Below are 19138 nucleotides of genomic sequence, written 5' to 3'. Positions count from 1 at the left end.
TTCCAGGCAAAGTGTGTTTCTGGGTATTGCACCCTGAGACTTAGCGATGGGCTTGGACTTAGGTCAGTGGAGGAGCTTCACAAGAAGTAGGTGTTCCACCAGGTTTTGCTTAGTTTGTCCCCTGGTAATGAGGGCAGAGTGCTCCAAAGCTGGGGATGAGACTGGGGGATTGGCCTTGGAGGAATGGAGGAAGAGGTGATGGTCTGCATTAGCCTATCTGCTTCCCTGGTTAGCATGGCCTGTGTGTTCCTAGGGGGTGCCTGTTGGAGTTTGGGGCCAGAACAAAGCAATGTTGTGTGGAAGGAAGTTTGAAGATGGAGACGGGAGCTGGGGGAAGGAAGCCTGCAGTAGTGTTCTTCTGCAGAGCTGGGGCGAGACAGGGGCATTAGACGTGGGGGAGCAGAAGGAGAGGTGAAGATCTGCAGTCAGCCTTCCTGTTTTCCTGCCGGGTGTGTGGCCTGTGACTTCATAGGTAGTGCCTTCTGGAGTTGGGGGGTTGGACCAAGGAAAGAGTTGAGAGAGGGAAGTTAGGAATGGAAGATCTAAGAGAATCCACTGGAGATGGAGGAAGGGAGGAGAGAGCCTGCAGCAGTGTTCTTGTGGGGAACTGTGAGTAAGACTAGGGGCTTGGATTTGGAGGAGCTGAGGAACAGGTGGACACCTGAGGTTAGACCTGAGGTTTGCCTGTTTCCCTGGCCAGTGTTGCCTGTGCCTTTACAGGCAGTGCCTGCTGTATTTGGAGACTGGAACAGAGCAATGAGTTGGAGGAGGGAGGTTTGAAGTAGTTCTGTGAAATTCACCAGAAATGAGATGACGGAAGACTGCCACAGTTTTGTTTTGTTTTTTTTTCCTGTGGAGGTGAGGATGAGGCTGGGGGATTGAACTTGCAGAAATGGAAGGAGAGATGAAGATCTTCAGTTAGCGTCCCTGCTTACTTGGCAGAAGCATGTTTTCTTTCTCCATCCCATATTGAACAAGCAGGGAAAACCATATGGATACAAGAAAATGTTTCAAAGCACTTACCGTATTTCCGGAAGCAGAGCAGAGGACCCATGATATTTCAAATGGTGTTTAAAGCATGAATGTACCAGATAGCGAAGAAGGAAGTAGGCAATCCAGGTAGAGTATGTTACAGCAATACAATCAAAGTGATATGATTCGGGAGCCATGAGTTCCCTAGGCGTTGAAGGGGAAAAAAGAGTTTGTGATTGCCTGCTAATACACTTTCTGGTGGGTGATTTGGTGGGTGATCTGGGCCCTTAGTTCTTCTGCATGTCATTACAGGCGAACAGTTGCTAAGAACTTAGTACCTGCTCTCCAACTGCCTGGATGAGGCATACAGGACTGAATCATTGCAGAACTTACATTGTCCTTGCCATAGTTTAGTCTTCATCATCTCTTCCCTCCCTACCAACTGTTGGTACCTTTCTAGCTCAGAAATCTGAACATACAATCTGCTATAGATTTCTTCTCTAGTGATCAGAAAACAACCTTCGTGAATTTTCTGGAATTTCTTTAATCTTACCTGTTGTCCTGAGTCCACCTATACTTCTTTTTCTACTATATGTTTTTACAGTTTCTTCCTTTTTTAAACAGTCATTGTCATTTGGTTTAGCTTATGAAATACTCTTTAATACTCAGTTCCATTGCCGTCAAAGAGACTATTCTTGTTTCCATGTCATACAGGCTGTGTCTCCTCTGTGCCTCCTGGGTTCCGTCTATGTACCTGCTGCTGCTGTTATTTTATTGTCCTTTTATTATTTCTTCTTTATATTAGTTCTTTCAGGATTTCACAAATATATTTTGTTTGCATTCACTGCCTTCTCCCAACGCCTCTCAGATTATCCCCTCCTACCCACCCATCTTTGTGTATTCTTTTTAAAAATGTCAAGTCTAAACTTCGCTACTCGCTACTCGTGCACTCTCAGATATGTTGCCTTACAGTGAAACCCAGTTAACCTGCCATGGGAGGCCTGCCCTTTACTGAATGGAGACAAAGAGGGGGCTGGGGAGGGGTTAGATGGGAGACTGGGAGGGAGGGCAGGAGGAGAAGAGGGAGGAAGAAACTGTGGTCAGTTTGTAAAATAAATGAAAAAATTAACTAAATCAATAAAAAGGAAATAGACAGTTTAATTGTCCCCTCAGCTAGGGGTGGGACTTTGTGCCATCCCCCTCTCTATGCTGGGACTGTCTCTATGCTGTCTGTCTTGAGCTCGTGCAAGCCTTCTGCATGCTGTCACAGCTGCTTTGAGTTCGTATGTGAACTCAGTTATGTGAGTTCAGTTACCCTGCTATGTCTGGAAAACACTCTTTCCTCGCATTCATCCATCACCTCTGGCCATTACAGTCTTTGTCCCATCAAACCTGTGCCTGCCCTCTGAAAAGACTTTGAGCTCTTTGAGAACCGGACTCTTGGGTTATTTGTCCTTTTTGGTATCCTTAGCCATCTAAATCATAGTAAGCATTCAACACATGTCTGTTAAAAGAATGTCTGTGAAAAGAGAATATAAAATGTTTGTGACAATGGTTACCTGAAACTTAGCAGCGCCCACAGGGTTTTCTTAATGGGACACTGCCTTAAAAGTGCCAGGCTTAGAATTCTAGCTTCAGTCTCTAATACATGTGTTCCTAACCCTATTCTCTATGACTCTTGAGTCATATGAACTTTCTAAGTTCTTAAATGCTCTCTAATCCATTGCTATGTTTGTCTTTATATAACTATATATCCCATATAGACAGGACTGAATTTTTACAATATTTTTTGAAATTATAATTGCATCATTCCTCCTTCCTCCAGTCCCTCCCATGAACCCCTTGATTCCTCTCTCTTTATAATTGTTCACACATGCACACACACATTTATATATGCCTAAATATATAAATACAACCTGATTGTTCCATATAATGTTACTTGAAGCTATGTTTTCATGGATGACTAATTGTACTGGATGACCAATTGCTGTGCTCTTCCCTGGGGAAGACTATTTCTCCTGTTCTCAGCATTCATTAGTTGCCTGTAGTTCTTTGCATAGAGCTGGGGATGCATGATTTTCTTCCCACTCCACTTTGGCATGTCTGTTGTTGTCATGATTCTGCTCATGTTTAGACAGCCAGGTCACCTATCTCAATAAATGAGCCCATCATCCAAGCCTGGGTAAGAAACTTCCTGACTGTTTTACCAACTTTCACGTTTATTCTTGTCGAACATGCCACAGAAATGTCTATGATGATCTCTGTGCCCTTGAAATTAATGGCTTCGTAGAGAAAAAAAAGCAGTGCATAAAAATTATATACGTATGTATGATAATTGCTAAGAAGAAAACCTTAGGATACAGTCAGCACAAGGCTAAAAAGTGCCTAGCAAAGGCTGCATCCAGCGAAACTGGGAGTGATTTACAGAGTGCTGGATTCTGCACTAGCTTTACTCAGCAAACAGTAGAAACTTACTGCTCGCCACAAAGGAATGGACACCCTGGCTTAAAGCCTGACCTATTCATAGCTTATTTATCGTGCTTACATTATACCCACTGTTATTTTCAAAGAGAGCATTCTAATAATAACAAAAAGTAGAAAGTACAAGTTAAGACGCTAGAGAAGAGTTTGCCCCCAAGAAACACATGAGGCTTGAACTAGTATGACCCAGTACTCATAGTATCTCTTCAATAGCTTACTTCATGGATTTTCTGGCTATTCATAAGCTTCCCCTTCTGATTAAGGCTCACCACAGTTCCCAGTTTTTCTATTACAGATTGCTGGTGCTTAATCAAGGCCTGAGGCCTTCCAGTGCACAGATGCTGCTCAGAAAGGCTTCTGCATACCTAGGAAGTTTCTGAGGTTTATGAAGTTTGACCCTCAGGTAAGAGCCCCCCGAATACTGTGTTTGTAAGATATGACTCCAGTGTTGGTTCCTTTTTTTCTTTTAGCAACATGAAATGCTCTTGCTCATTTATAGAACTTTTCACAATTACGATTTTTTTTGGTAGAGAATAAGAATTGAGTCCTAGCAGTTTCTATGACTTGCTGGGTAAAGCTAGTGCAGAATTCAGTACTCTAAGTCACTCCTAATTTTGCTGGACTTAGCCACTGTTAGATGTTCTTTGTCCTTGTGCAGGATTTAGGTGCACAAATTGTGCTGTAGATGTGTATCAGATGGGACTGGCTGCCACACAATCTCTGTTCTCTGCCTTTCAATCAGTTTCGGTTGTCAGTAATGGACTCTAAATATGTTACATATATGTATGTGGTAACAATTAATGAAAAAAGAAGCCATGGATTTGAAAGAGCAAGGAGAGGGGTATTTGGTTGGGTTTGGAGGGAGGGAAAGGAAGGGAGAAATGATGTAATTATCATCTCGAAAATAAAAGGAAAATGGAGCTTCTTCCATTGGAACACAGAATTCATTAGTTTGTGTACTTGAAAACCTTGGGTATTTTATTGTTTTTGCATGTTTGGTGTGTATGTATGTTCATATGTGTGTGCATGTGAAGTATAATAAGTTAGAAAAGAACAATTATTAGATACTGATTTATTGGTTTATTTCATGATTTACTTAAAGCACTGCTTGTGCTGTCTATTTAAGAAACCAGACTCCAGTTGCTATCTGGAACAGAATGAACTGGAGAAACAGCTGAAACAATGGGCTGTTGCCATTAACAACATATGCCTCTGTAAACTCCTGCTGCTGCCCCACCTGGTGATTTTCGAGTAGAAAATGAGAATAGAAATTGGACCCCAGTATCAAAGCCTTTCAGAAGGTATCCTGGCTTTGGTCCACTGATGATACCTCCTCTCGTCCACTCTCATTGGTATTGGAGTGCTTATTCCAGAAAGATTCGTGCAACATATGCACACGTGTACAAGTGCACATGCACGTGCATACCCCCGTTTGCTCATGAACGCAGAGGCCTGAAGTTCACATTGGCTGTCTTCCTCAATTGCTCTTGCTCTCTGTTTACTGAGGCAGAACCTGAGGATTGACACTATAGTTCAGCAAGTTAGCTGCTCTGACTTGCCCTGGGAATCCCATCTATGCCTCCCAAGTGCTGACAACACAGGCAGCCACCAGCACTGTTCAGCTTTTACGTGAGTCCTTGGGATCCTTGGGCAAAGCACTTTATCTAGTCAACTATCTCCCAAGCCCTGAAGCCTTAACTTGTCTCTTCTCTTTTCTTTTTTGTTGTTGCTTTTTGAGACAAGTTCTCCTTATGTAGTCTTTTTTTGTTCATTTTTTTAGATCCCAACCCAACTTCCCCTCCCTCCCCCTTCTTAGTCAACCACACCCTCACCCCTCTCCCCATTATGCCCACTCCCACACTATCCACTCCTTCTCCACTGTTTCTCTTTAGGTACAGGTGGGCCTCCCATGAATATCAGCTGGCCACGATATATCAAGTTGCAGTGAGACTAGGCACCTCTTCTTCTCTTAAGGCTGGATGAGACAATCAAGTAAGAGGAATGGGTCCCCAAAGCAGGCAACACAGTCACAGACAGCTCCCTGCTTTCACTGTTAGGAGTCCCACATGAACAACAAATTTCATAACCGTAACATATGTCCAGAGAGCCTAGGTCAATCACATACAGGCTTCCTGGTTGTTGGTTCAGCCTCTATAAGCCCAGGTTAGTTGATTCTCTGGGTTTTCTTGTGATGCCCTTGAAACCACTGGATCCTACAATCCTTCTTCCATATCTTCCACAGGATTCCCAGATCTGCCTAATGTTTGGCTGTGGATCTCTGCATCTGGTCCCATCAGTTGCTGGCTGAAGCCTCTCTGATAACAATTGGGCTAGGTACCAGTCTATGAATATAGCAGAATAGCATTAGGAATCTTTTGAATGTTTTAGCATTCATGTTTGGTTCTATCCTAGGTCTCTGAGTATCCTACCTCTGGGTCCTGGTCCTTGGGGATGGGCTCCTTCTCAGGGTATGGGTCTCCAGCTGTGCCAGTCATTAGTTGGTCACTTCAATTTCTGTGCTATCTTTACTCCAGCACATCTTGTGGACAGGACAAATTGTAGGACGAAAGGGTTTGTGACTGGGTTGGTGTTCCAGTCCCTCCACTAGAAGTCTTGGCTGGTTACAGGAGATGGCCAGTTCAGACTCCATATCCCCCATCGCTAGGAGTCTAAGCTAGGGTCACCCTCATAGATTCCTGGGAGTCTCCATTGCTCTAGGTTTCTAGCTCATCCCAGAGATGCCCCCAGATTTAAGTTTTTACCAGTACACTATCTCTCCATCTTCCCCACACTTGATCGTTGTTTCCATCCCCATTACCTCCTTACAGGCCCCTCACCTCTTCCACTGTCAATGTCCATTCAATTTCTCCTTCACAGTGAGATTTATGCATCCCCCTGCTGAGCCTTCCTTGTTATGTAGCTTCTCTGGGTGTGTGGGTTGTAACATGGTTATCTTTTGCTTTAAATCTAATATCTAGTTATGAGTGAGTACATACCATGCTTACCTTTCTGGCTCTGGGTTACCTCACTCAGAATTATCTTTCTTAGTTCCATCCATTTGCCTGTAAAATTTCTGATATCACACTGAGTAATACTCCATTGTATAAATGTACCACATTTTCTTTATCTATTCCTTGATTGAGGGACATCTAGGTTGTTTCCATGTTCTGGTTATTACAAATAAAGCTGCTGTGAACATAGTCAAGCAAGTGTCCTTCTGATATGATGGAGTGTTCTTTGGAGTGGTATAGTTGGATTTTGAGGTAGATGAATTCCAAATTTTCTGAGAAACCACCATATTGATTTCCAAAGTGGCTGTGCAAGTTGGCACTCTCACCAGCAGTGGGGGAGTGTTCCCCTTGCTCCACATTCTCTCCAGCATAAACTGTTGTTGTGGCTTCTTTTATTGCTTTATTAAAAAAGAAAACTAGGGTGTTAAATATTATGCAAATAAACTTGAGAAATCCATGGAAAACAGAGAAAGGATCTTCTGCTTTCTTCTCCACCTTCCCCACTCAAAAAGGCCCTCATATCTCCACTGTCCCCTCCTTCCTCCTCTGTGTGTCCTTCTAGATTCCTCTCAGCTGGCCAGAAAACTCTATGGTTCATTCCAGCCAGCTTAGTGTGGACTCCACCCTTTGAACCAAGGCATAACTCCATTGACTCAGAGCAGCAACACAAACAAATCAGCAACATTTTCCCCTTTTGTCTAAATAAAAAGTAATGTCTTTAACTTTAAAATAGTAAAACTATATACAATAAGAACAATTACCAAGTAAGAAATACCTAGTTATTCTGACAGATGTAAGATAAAATCTCAGTGTCGTTTTATTTGCATTTACCAGATGACTAAGGATGTTGAGCATTTCTTTTTTTTTTTTTTTTTTTTTTTTTGGTTTTTTCGAGACAGGGTTTCCCTGTAGTTTCTAGAGCCTGTCCTGGAACTAGCTCTTGTAGACCAGGCTGGCCTCGAACTCAGAGATCCACCTGCCTCTGCCTCCCGAGTGCTGGGATTAAAGGCCGTGCGCCACCACCGCCCGGCTGAGCATTTCTTTTAGTGCTTCTTGGCCTTAGATATTTTTCTGTTGAGAATTCTCTGTTTAGATCTGTACCTCATTTTAAATTGTCTTTTTTTTGGGTTGGGGGGCTTTCAATGACTGCTTCTATTTCCTTCATATTAAATATGAACCTATTTAAATTGTTTATCTAATCGTGATTTAATTTTGCTAAGTGGATTCTATTGAGGAAATTGTGCATAGTGATAGATATGGACCTATTTACATTTTCTACATGTTGACATCCAGTTATGCCAGCATCATTTGTTGCCGATGCTTTCTTTTTTCTATTGTATAATTTTAGCTTCTTTGTCAAAAATCAGGTGTTCATAGGTGTGTGGATTAATATCTGGGCCTTCAATTCGATTGCATTGGTCAACTTCTCTGGGTTTTGTTTTGGTTTGGTTTTGCTTTTGCTAATACCAGGCTATTTTCATTACTGCAGCTCTGTAATAGAGTCAGGGATCGTGATGCCTCTGGAAGTTCCTTTATTCTTTCTTTTTTAAATTTTTTTTTATTATTAAAAATTTCCACCTCTTCCCCACCTCCTATTTCCCCTCCCACTCCCTTGCAGGGTTCCCTGCCCTGCAGGAAGTCCAAGGTCCAACCCACTCCATCTGGGTCCAGGAAGGTGCTCATCCAAACAGACTAGGCTCCCCAAAAGCCAGTACATGCAGTAGGATCAAAACCCAGTGCCATTGTCCTTGGCTTTTCAGTCAGCCTTCATTGTCCTTTATTATACAGGATTGTTTTGGCTATCCTGGGTGTTTTGCTTTTCCATATGAAGTTGATTATTGTTCCTTCAAGGTCTGTGAAGAATTGTGTTGGGATTTAGATGGGGATTGCATTGAATCTATAGGTTGCTTTTGGTAGGATTGTCATTTTTAATTTGCTAATCCTACATATCTAACAGCATGGGAGATCTTTCCATTTTCTGGTATCTTCAGTTTCTTTCTTCAAAGACTTAAAGTTCTTATCACTTTGGTTAGTGTCACCACAAGATATTTTATGTTATTTTTGGATATTGTGAAGAATAATATTTCTCTGATTTCTTTCTCAGCTTCTTTATCATTTGCATATTGTAGGACTCCTTTTTTTTGAGTTGATCTTGTATCCTGCCACATTATTAAAGATATTTATCAGCTGTAGGAATTCCCTGGTAGACTTTTTGGGCTCACTTATGTATACTATCATATCATCTGCAAGTAGTGATAAATTAACTTCTTCCTTTCCAATTTGTATCCCCTTCATCTCCTTTTGTTGTCTTACTTCTCGAGCTCGAATTTCAAGAACTATGTCAAAGAGATATGGAGAGAGTGGACAGCCTTGTCTTGTTCCTGATTTTAGTGAAATCACTTTGAGTTTTTCTCCACTTAATTTGATGTTGGCTGTCAGCTTGCCATATATTGCTTTTATTATGTTTAGATATGTTCACTGTATCCCTGATTTCGCCAAGACCTTTATCATGAAGGGGTGTTGGATTTTGTTGAATACTTTTTCAGCATCTAATGAGATGATCATATGTTTTTGTTCTGTCAGTTTATTTATATGGTATATCACATTGATAGAGTTTGTGTGTGTGTGTTGAACCATCCCTGCATCTCTGGGATAAAGCCAACTTGATCATGGTGGATAATTTTTTAAGTGCTCTTAGATTCAGTTTCCCAGTATTTTATTGAGTATTTTTGTTCATGAGTGAGTATCTATGTTCATGAATAAGATTGTTTTGCAATTCTCTTTCTTGGTTAAGTCTTTGTGTCATTTTGGTATCAGGGTAACTGTAGCATCATAAAAAGAGTTTTGCAATGTTTCTTCTGTTTCTATTATGTGGAACAATTTGAGGAGTATACATATTAGCTCTTCTTATAAGTTTTGGTAGAATTCTGCACTAAACCCATCTGGCGCTGGGCTTTTTTTGGTTGGGAGGCTTTTGATGACTGCTTCTAATTCCTTGCAGGTAATAATAGGTCTATTTCAATTGTTCACCTGGTCTTGATTTAATTTTTTGTATGTTCTACCTATCCAGAAAATTATCCATTTCTTTTACATTTTCCAATTTTGCAGAGTACCCAAAATTTTTGTAATATGCCTTAATGATTCTGTGGATTTCCTCTGTGTCTTTTGTTATGTCCCCCTTTTTATTTCTGATTTTGTTAATTTGGAAATTCTCTCTCTCCCTTTTGATTAGTTTGAATAAGGGTTTGTTTATCTTGTTGATTTTTCTCAAAGAACCAGCTCTTTGTTTCATTGATTCTTTGTTTTGTTTTCTTTGTTTATATTTTATTAATTTCAGCCATCAATTTGATTATTTCCTGTCATCTCCTCCTGGGTGAGTCTGCTTCTTTTTGTTCTAGAGCTTTCAGATGTGCTATTAAGTCACTAGTTTGAGATTTCTTCACTTTCTTTTTTTGAATTGTTTTTATTGAGCTGTACATTTTTCTCCACTACCCTCCCTTTCTATCCCTTCTCTTACCCTCCCCCAAGGTCCCCATGCTCCTAATTTACTCAGGAGATCTTGTCTTTTTCTATTTCCCATGTACATTAGAACAATGTATGTCTCTCTTAAGGTCCTCATTGTTGTCTAGGTTCTCTGGGATTGTGGTTTGTAGGTTGGTTTCTTTTGTGTTATGTCTAAAAGCCACTTATGAGTGAGTACATATGATACTTACCTTTCTGGGTCTCGGTTATCTCACTCAATATGATGTTTTCTAGATCCATCCATTTACCCACAAATTTCAAGATGTCATTTTTTTCTGCTGTGTAATACTCCATTGTGTAAATGTACCACATTTTCCTTATCCATTCTTCAGTTGAGAGGCATTTAGGTTGTTTCCAGGTTCTGGCTATGACAAAACTGCTTTGAAAATAGTTGAGCAGAGCATCCTTTGGATATATACCCCAAAGTGTTATTACTGAGTCTTGAGGAAGGTTGTTTTCTAATTTTCTAAGAAATTGCCACGCTGAGATCCAAAGGGGTTGTACCAGATTGCATTCCCACCAGCAATACAGAAGTGTTCCCTTTTCCCCAACAACTTCTCCAGCATAAGTTGTCATCAGTGTTTTTGATCTTGGCCATTCTTACACGTATAAGATGGAATCTCAGAGTTGTTTTGATTTGCATTTCTCTGATGGCTAAGGATGTTGAACATTTCCTTAAGTGTCTTTCAGCTGTTTTAGATTCCTCTGTTGGGAATTATCTGTTTAGGTCTGTACCCCATTTTTATTGGATTATGTGTTCTTTTGATGACCAATTTCTTGAGTTCTTTATATATTTTGGAGATCAGCCCTCTGTCTGATGTGGGGTTGGTGAAAATCTTTTCCCATTCTGTAGGCTGTCGTTTTGTCTTGTTGACCATGTCCTTTGCTTTACAGAAGTTTTTCTGTTTCAGGAGGTCCCATTTATTAACTGTTTCTCTCAATGTGTGTGTGTTACTGGGTTAATATTTAGGAAGTGATTCCTTGTGCCAATGTGTTCAAGTGTACTTCCCACTTTCTCTTTTATGAGGTTCAGTGTGGCTGGCTTTATGTTGAGGTCTTTGATCCATTTGAACTTGAGTTTTGTGCATGGTGATAGATATGAATCTATTTTCATTCTTCTACATGTTGATATCCAGTTATGCCAGCACCATTCTCCACTTTCTTTATCTATGCATTTAGTGCTATGAGCATTCCTCTTCGCACTGCTTTCAAGGTTTGGGGACTCTGTGCCTTCAGTTTCGTTAATTTAAATTTAGAAGTCTTTAATTTATTTATTTCTTACCTTGCCTGTCTAAGGAACCTGATAGGTCTAATAAAAAAGCTGAATGGCCAATACCAATAGAGGAGGAGGTATTGACAGGCAAATTTCTAGACAGGAGGAGGATTTCTAGGCAAAGAGAGTAAGTAGGAGAAAGAATTTTAGGCTCAGGGGAAGAAGAAGAAGAAGAAAAAAGACACCAGGGAGATTCCAAGGTCCAGCCAGCCAGACAAGAATGAAGCAGGAAAGTAGGACATACAGAATGAAAGAAAGGTAAAAAGTCCCAAGACAAAACATAGATGAAGAGAAATAGGTTAAATGAAGTTAAAAGAGCTAGTGTGGCATGCCTTAGCTAAGGCCAACCAAGCTTAATTAATAATAAGTGTCTATGTCTTTATTTGGGAGTTGACTGGCAGCCCAAAGAAAATTCCAACTACCGACTTTGTCATGAAATATCTTTTTTTCCTCCATCTATGATGATTGACAGTTTTGCTGGGTATAGTAGCCTGGGCTGGTATCTGTGGTTTCTTGGAGTCTGCAAGAGATCAGTCCAGGACTTTCTGGCTTTCAGAGTCTCTGTTGAGAAGTCAGGTGTAATTCTAATATGTCTGCTTTTATATGTTACTAAGCCTTCTTTCCTTGCAGCTTTTAATATTCTTTCTTTGTTTTGCATCTTTAGTGTTTTGATTAAGTTACTCTGGAATTTTCTTTTCTGATCCAATGTGACTTCGTCAAGGAACAAGACCTGAGAATAACATGAACAAGCTCTCCTTATGGCAAGAGACTGGAGACACCCTGACCCATTTGGCAAAGCCTATGGACAGTTCACTGCATAATTCTGTTAATGCCCCCAGGAGCGTATTGCTATGTGCTCTCCTTTTGCTATCAAAGTCATATTGCTGGCTGCCTCTAATTTCAGTTTCTCAGAGTTACAGATGAAATAGCTATTACGAAAGGAAAACTACCCCCTGAAGATTCTCCTCTGGGCGCGCCACAGGGAAGGCTGTTAAAAAATAAAGAGTGGGCCTGATTCAGCCCCTAAAGCCTTTGATGTGTCAGGTGTGACCATGAAATCAGGCTTCTCAAGAACAGAGTGTTGCCTTTCCAACATACCCTGTGACTAACTGAAAGAGTCACAAAAGTTCATTGCATATTTGCATAACTGTTTTGGATAAAAAGATTTTAACCACAAGAGTCTTGGAAAAATGCTAATAAATAGATGATATCAGGAGTTAATGGGAACAGTCTAGAGACAGGGAATGAAGCAGAGTCATAGAAACACACAGTTCTCTCATAGCTGTGCCAGTACCCCCTAGAACTTAAGAGAGATGAACATGAGAACAAGGGATAAACAGTGCCAACTTTTAAGAGCAAATTGCCAAGTTATGTTGCTTTGGATAAATGGAAAAACCTGGTATGTCTCCATTAGAGTTATGGATCAAATAGGTAATGGTTACAGCTGGGAAAGTTGTGAGACAGGATGAGAAAAAACCAGAGATACAAACTGGAAATTATTGTAGCCATTTTCAGAAACTTAAAGGACCAAATCTGATTGTAAAGCTCTTCCTGCAAACCATTGAAATTGTACAAATAAATATGAGCCAAGCTATCCAGGGCCACTTGTTTATAACAGATAGTCACAGTTTCTTTGTTGCACTAACTTCATCCATCTATCCCAGATCAATGGACCTGTCTGGATATAGGCCTCCAGCACAAACAATCTATCTGGTGTTCTGTATGCTTTTTGTACCTTTATAGTCATGCTGTCCTTTAAGGTTAGGAAAATTTTCTTCTGTGATTTTGTTGAGTATATTTTCAGCGTTTTTGTGCTGAGATCCTTCTCTTTCCGTTCCTATTATTCTTAGGTTTGGTCTTTTCATGGTGTTCCAGATTTTCTGGATGTTTTGTGTTTGGAATTTTTCTGATTTAATATTTTCTTTGATGAATCTGTTTCTTCTATTGTATCTTCAACACCTAAGATTCTCTCTTCCATCCCTTTGTAGTGTGGAGCAGCGGGCAGGCCTGCTTTTCATCCTGCCTGGCTCCCACATGGTTAGCTTTACACCCAAAATAACAACACACAAACTGTATTCTTTTAAACACTGCCTGGCCTATTACTCACATCTTGACTAACCCATATCTAATAATCTGTGTAACACCACGAGTGGTGTCTTACCAGGAAAGATTCAGCCTACGTCCATCTTGGGTCGGAGCTTCATTGCATCTTTCTCCCTGAGAAGAAGCACAGCAGTCTGGCTCAGAGAGCAGAGGCATGGTGATTTATTAACTTCCCTTCCCAGCATTCTGTTCTGTCTACTCCTCCCACCTAAGGGCTGGCCAATCAAATGGGCCAGGCAGTTTCTTTATTAGCCCATGAGAGTCCTCCATCATCCCTTCCCATTCACTTACAGATTTTTCATTTCCTGAATTCCTTCAGTTTTTGTCTTTTCCTTGATTTCTTTAAGGGAGTCTTTCATTTCCTCTTTAAGAAACGTCATGAAGTTGGTTTTAAGGTCATTTTCTTGTGTTTCAGCTGCATTGGAATGTTCAGGTTTTGCTGTTGTAGGATAGCTGGACTCTGGTGATGCCATTTTGCCTTGGCTGTTGTTGATTAGTTTTACACTGATTTCTAAGTTTGTCTTTTTTGGGTGGGTGTTTTTTCCTTGGATTCTGTTTCCTCTTTGGTTTTCTCATCTTTGTGGACTGGGTTTCTGGTGTCCGGCCTGATTCTGGTCTAGTTGGGAGTCTCTGTCCAAGTTGTCTGTTGTCCCTCTTGTGCTTCGTTAATCCTTTGGTACAGGGAGTCTCTGTTCTCCTGATTAGTGTAGCCTACACCTAACAGCTGTGGCCTGATCAAGTTGGTGTGGTTTATACCTGTTCTGACTGGTACACCTTGTACTTGAGTAGCAGAAGTTCCCTGGGGTTGAGGGCAGAGACCAGCTGGGAGGGGGGAGGGAGGGACAACAGCGTTGAGAGGGGATGAAGTGGACCGTGGGAAAGGCCTTGGGATACAGGATCTAGGGAATGGGGTAGTTTTGCCAGTTCACTCACCAGTTCTGTTCTGACTGGTGTGGCCTACCCCTGAGTAGCAGAAGACCACTGGGTTAGGGTCAGGGCCCAGCAGTGGAGCCAGTGACAAACTGGGATGGGATGGGCCTTGGGAAGTAGTCTTGGGGGACAGAATCCAGGGAATGTATGTAGTCTTGCTTTGCCTGAAACTTGCTGTGTAAACAGGGCTAACTTCGAAGTCATAGAGAGCCATTTGCCTCCGCTTCTGCCTCCCAAATGCTGAATTAAAGGTGTATGTCACCATACCCAGCTTAATTTGTCTATTTTCACGGCAATTAGAAATTATAAAAACAGTCTATAATGCAATAAAAGTTAATGAACACTTAATAAGGCTAAGGCTCCAAGGGCAACACAATGTACAGAGACCCTGATATTCTGATTGGATAAATAACATTAAATACTACTGCACAGTGTAGGAGCTAAATGCAATTAAATAGAAATTTCCAAAGAACATGGAATATCACAATACCCACATTAGATTTAGATTTTTGGAAAAATCCCTTGCCAATCTTATGGAATTTTATGCAGATATTGCTACTTCTTTTTATTACTATGATAAAACATAGTAAGTAAAATCTTTGCCTTTTAGCCACTTTGATATGTACATTGCGACTGTTGCAGCCATCCAGTCTGTCTCCCAATTGAAAATGTATGCCCCTAAGTTGATAGTTTCCCAGTCTCTGGCAGCCACCTTTGTGCTTTCTGACTGTGTGCAGATGACCACTGCACACACCTCCCTCCTGTCTATGGAAGCAGATGATATTTCCCCTCAACACAATGCCTTCAAGGCTCAGCCACTTAACATGTTCAGAATTGCTTTTCTTATTGTCCCCTTTTACCTATACAAATTTTGAATTTTAACACATTGATTTTCTTGTTTAGTTTTTCTTTATCTTTATTTTTTAGACAAGGTGGCTGTCCTCGTTCCTGAACCTCCTAAGTACTAATATTCCAATAGCATGACATATACACGGAGTGACTTCTCGAATTAGGGAAGGTCTCTCTGCTACTGCTTCTCTGATGATCAGTACTGGAAACCAGGATGCCACTGCTCAATGTTATGCCTGCTGGCACTCCTCGGGATAAATGGGCAAGTCTGAGTTGAAAGGCATACAAAACTTTCTCTCTGTTTGAAGACTCCTTTTTCTTCATCGCTCCATTGCTGCATAACATACATACATTGTTTTCCAGAGATCCCACAGAATTGCTTTAAACAGTTTTTCTGGTGAACAAAAACTTAGAGGTCTGCTGTTTTGCTGTCACTCCTTCCTCCTCTTTTTTCACATTGATTTATTTTATATGTATGGGTTTTGACCTGCGTGTCTGTATGTGTGCGCCATGTACATGCCTCATGTGGTGGATGTCAGAAGAAGGGGGATCCCTTAGAACTGGAATTATACATATCATGTGAGTACTGGAGACCAAACTCGATCCGCTATAAGAACAACAAATGCTCTTAACTACTAAACCATTCTTCACCCCCCCCCCCATGGTGTGTGTGTGTGTGTGTGTGTGTGTGTGTGTGTTTACATTCCTCTGTAGAGTCAGGGAGAGGATTTGTTTTATATATCTCCTTTGAGGGATGATGGCTTTTATCACATTTCCTCACAGAAGATGTGTCACTTAGCTGGTATGACTCACTTTGTCCCCTCTGTGCTCGAGGTAGGCTTATAGAAAACAATTTATAAAACAGAATATATAAATCTATACACAGATGCAGCTTTCTTGAGTCATTGCCTATGTTGGGGTGGGATTTTCAGTGATGTAGCTGCCTTTGAGTCATCCCTTCTATGGTTAGTGTGGTGGTTTGAATGTAATTGGTCCCCATAAACTCATAGGGAGTAGCAGTATTAGGAGGTGTGACCTTGTTGGAGTGGGTGTGGCCTTTTGGAGGAAGTGTGTCACTGTGGAAGCAGTCTTTGAGGTCTCCTTTGTTTAAGTTGCACTCAGTGTGACACTCAGTTTATTTCCTGTTTTCCTTTGGATCAAGATGTAGAACGCTTGGCTCCTTTGCCAGCACCATGCCTGCCTGCATGCCACCATGTTTCCCTCCATGAGGGTGATGGACCAAACCTCTGAAACTGTAAGCCACCGCATTAAATATTTTCCTTTATGAGAGTTTCCATGGTCATGGTATCGCTTTCCAGCAATTGTAGGCCTAACTAGGACAGTTAGTATCCCAATAAAAATTCTTTGGTTCACCAAACTGGACTTCGGTATAATCATTACTTTGGTCTGTCATAGGCTCCCTTTCTGAGGGGAATAAACTTGTATGTGTGTCATCTTCCCAAGAAAAGTCTACACAGCATGTAGCATCAAACTTGTGTATCATAATTTATTATAGACTGAATAGTCAGGTGGATCCCTATGAGTTTGAGGCCAACATGGTCCACATATCCAGTCCCATGACTGTCAGAACTTCATAGTGAGACACTTCCTGTCATCCTAACAAAGAGGTAGCATGCAGCATGGGAAAAATGTTTACCAATTATTTGTCTGACAGAAAGTTAGTGTCTAGAATATACAAAGGACTCAAACAACAACCCAGTTTCAAAATGGGGCATGAACTAAACAGAGTTCTCAAAAGATGAAATACAAGTAGGTGTATTTCAAAAATGTTCAATGCCCTTAACCATTAGGGAAATGTACATAAAACCACTTTGAGATTTCATCTTACTCAAATTAGCATTGTTAATTTTTATTAATTATGTATACAATATTCTGTCTGCATGTATGCCTGCAGGCCAGAAGAGGGCACCAGACCTCATTACAGATGGTTGTGAGCCACCATGTGGTTGCCGGGAATTGAACTCAGGACCTTTGGAAGAACAGGCAATGCTCTTAACCACTGAGCCATCTCTCCAACCCCCATTGTTAATTTTTTATTTACAGTAAATGTTGGTATGGGTATGAGAAAGGGAGAAATACTTATTCGTTGCTGGTGGGAATGCAAATTTGTACAGTCACTATGGAAATCAGTGTGGAGCCTCCCCCTAAAGATAGAAATAGATCGGCCACATGATCCAGCTGTGCCACTCTTGGTCACATATCCAGAGGACTCTATTCTGCCACAGAGACACGTCCTCATTCATGTTCATTGCTGCTCTAGTCACAAGAGTTAGGATATGGAAACAGCCTTGGTAGTTATCAATCAGTGAGCGGATGATGAAAATGGAGTACTTTTACATAATGGACTTTAGTCAACTGTTTAAAGAAATCATGAAATCTGCAGGTGAATGGATGGAGCTGGAAACAGTCATTCTTTTTTATGTGTTTTTTCTTTATTTTATTATTATTATTATTAAAAATTTCCGCCTCCTCCCCACCTCCCATTTCCCTCCCCACCTCCCATTTCCTTCCCCACCTCCCATTTCCCTCCCCACCTCCCATTTCCTTCCCCACCTCCCATTTCCCTCCGCCTCCCCCCTCCCCTCCCCCTTCCTCTCCAGTCCAAGGAGCAGTCAGGGTTCTCTGCCCTGTGGGAAGTCCAAGGTCCTCCCTTCTCCATCCAGGTCCAGGAAGGTGCACATCTAAACAGACTAGGCTCCCCCAAAGCCAGTACATGCAGTAGGATCAAAACTCAGTGCCATTATCCTTGGCTTCTCAGTCAGCCCTCCTAAGGAAGCTAACTAAGAAGGTGAACCCAAAGAAAACCATATAGTTATCCTCCTGGATATTGGAAGTAGACTAGATTGCCAGGCAAAAACTGGGATCTTGGGGGTGGGGGTGGGGGTGGGGTGGCGATAAGGGGTGTTGGGGAAACAATCATTCTTAGTTAGGTAGCCCAGCCCCAGAAAGACAAATACTGCATTTTCTCTCCTTTGTAGATGTTAGTATTGAGTCTTTAGATATGTCTACCTCATTTGCAATACCCATAAAGATTAGAAAATTAGTAAGGGGACATAAGTTGGGAGCAGTGGCTTTCAAGGGAGATGAGCTCAATGATTAAGTGGTTAAATGGGAATAAACAAACAGGGATGTTTAAAGTGGGGTCAGGGAAGACAGGGTAGAGGAAGAAATATGGATAGAGATAATGTAAAGAGCCTTGGAAAAGGTCATATGAAAAACCACTGCTGTAGAAGGTATCACATATATATGTGTGTGTGTATGCATACACACACACACACACACACACACATATGCTTAAAACAGAGTTACCTTGTAATGGGGTGACAACCCCCTATCTAAACACTACAGGCTAGCAAATAAAAATGCCAGTTACTTATTTTAGAGTTTCTGTCTAATGAGGTCCCATAGACTCCCAAACATGTTAGGATATTGCCAATTCTCTTGGTTACCTTCCAGGACTGGATGGTAAGTCCCTATTGATGAAGACGCCATAGACTTGAGTCAAAGAACATGGAGAAATCAATTTGCTAGTCTTCTCTTGGAAGCTTTAACTATACTGCCTAGCTTTCATAGTGCTGGAAGATGCCATGCTTCCTATTGGAAGAGAAAAACAATCACCAAACTTCACAAAGATGTGAACCCTGCAAGTTATTGTATAATTCCTTGCCTAGCAAGACATCTCACTTGCTCGAGAGAGGCACAAGTATTGAAGTAATAATCAACTACTTCCTGATTGGATTTGAGGTCTGCTCCACAAATTGAAGCCCATATCTAGCACCATTATCAAGGCTGAGAACCTGTGACTATGCAGGTCTCAGGCCCAGGGGCGAAGCTACTAGTGTTATTCCACTAATGAGAAATAGTATTAAGCAGATTCCTAATGATTTATTGGTATGCCCATACATTAGTTTATCTCTCAACCCTCATCCCAGAAATTTACTTGTAGAAGATGCACAACTGGTCACAGTGCAGAAAA

General features: G+C 41.2%; 1 long non-coding RNA gene across 6 annotated transcripts in view; it reads left to right on the top strand.

Moving 5' to 3' along the window:
* The window catches only part of LOC119804589, a 65245-nt gene that overhangs the window by 27289 nt on the left and 18818 nt on the right, over positions 1-19138 (top strand). For 4 of the 6 annotated variants that reach the window (XR_005283821.1, XR_005283819.1, XR_005283820.1 and 1 more), the window contains one exon: positions 3749-3856. This is a non-coding gene — a long non-coding RNA (uncharacterized LOC119804589). Of the gene's footprint in view, positions 1-858; positions 1120-3748; positions 3857-19138 lie in introns of all 6 variants that reach the window. The other 2 variants (XR_005283822.1, XR_005283818.1) reach the window with 1 other exon arrangement.

The sequence above is a fragment of the Arvicola amphibius genome, chromosome X (assembly GCF_903992535.2).
Source record: "Arvicola amphibius chromosome X, mArvAmp1.2, whole genome shotgun sequence".
Taxonomy (NCBI): Eukaryota; Metazoa; Chordata; class Mammalia; order Rodentia; family Cricetidae; genus Arvicola; species Arvicola amphibius.
This window is presented reverse-complemented; position numbering and strand designations above follow the sequence as displayed.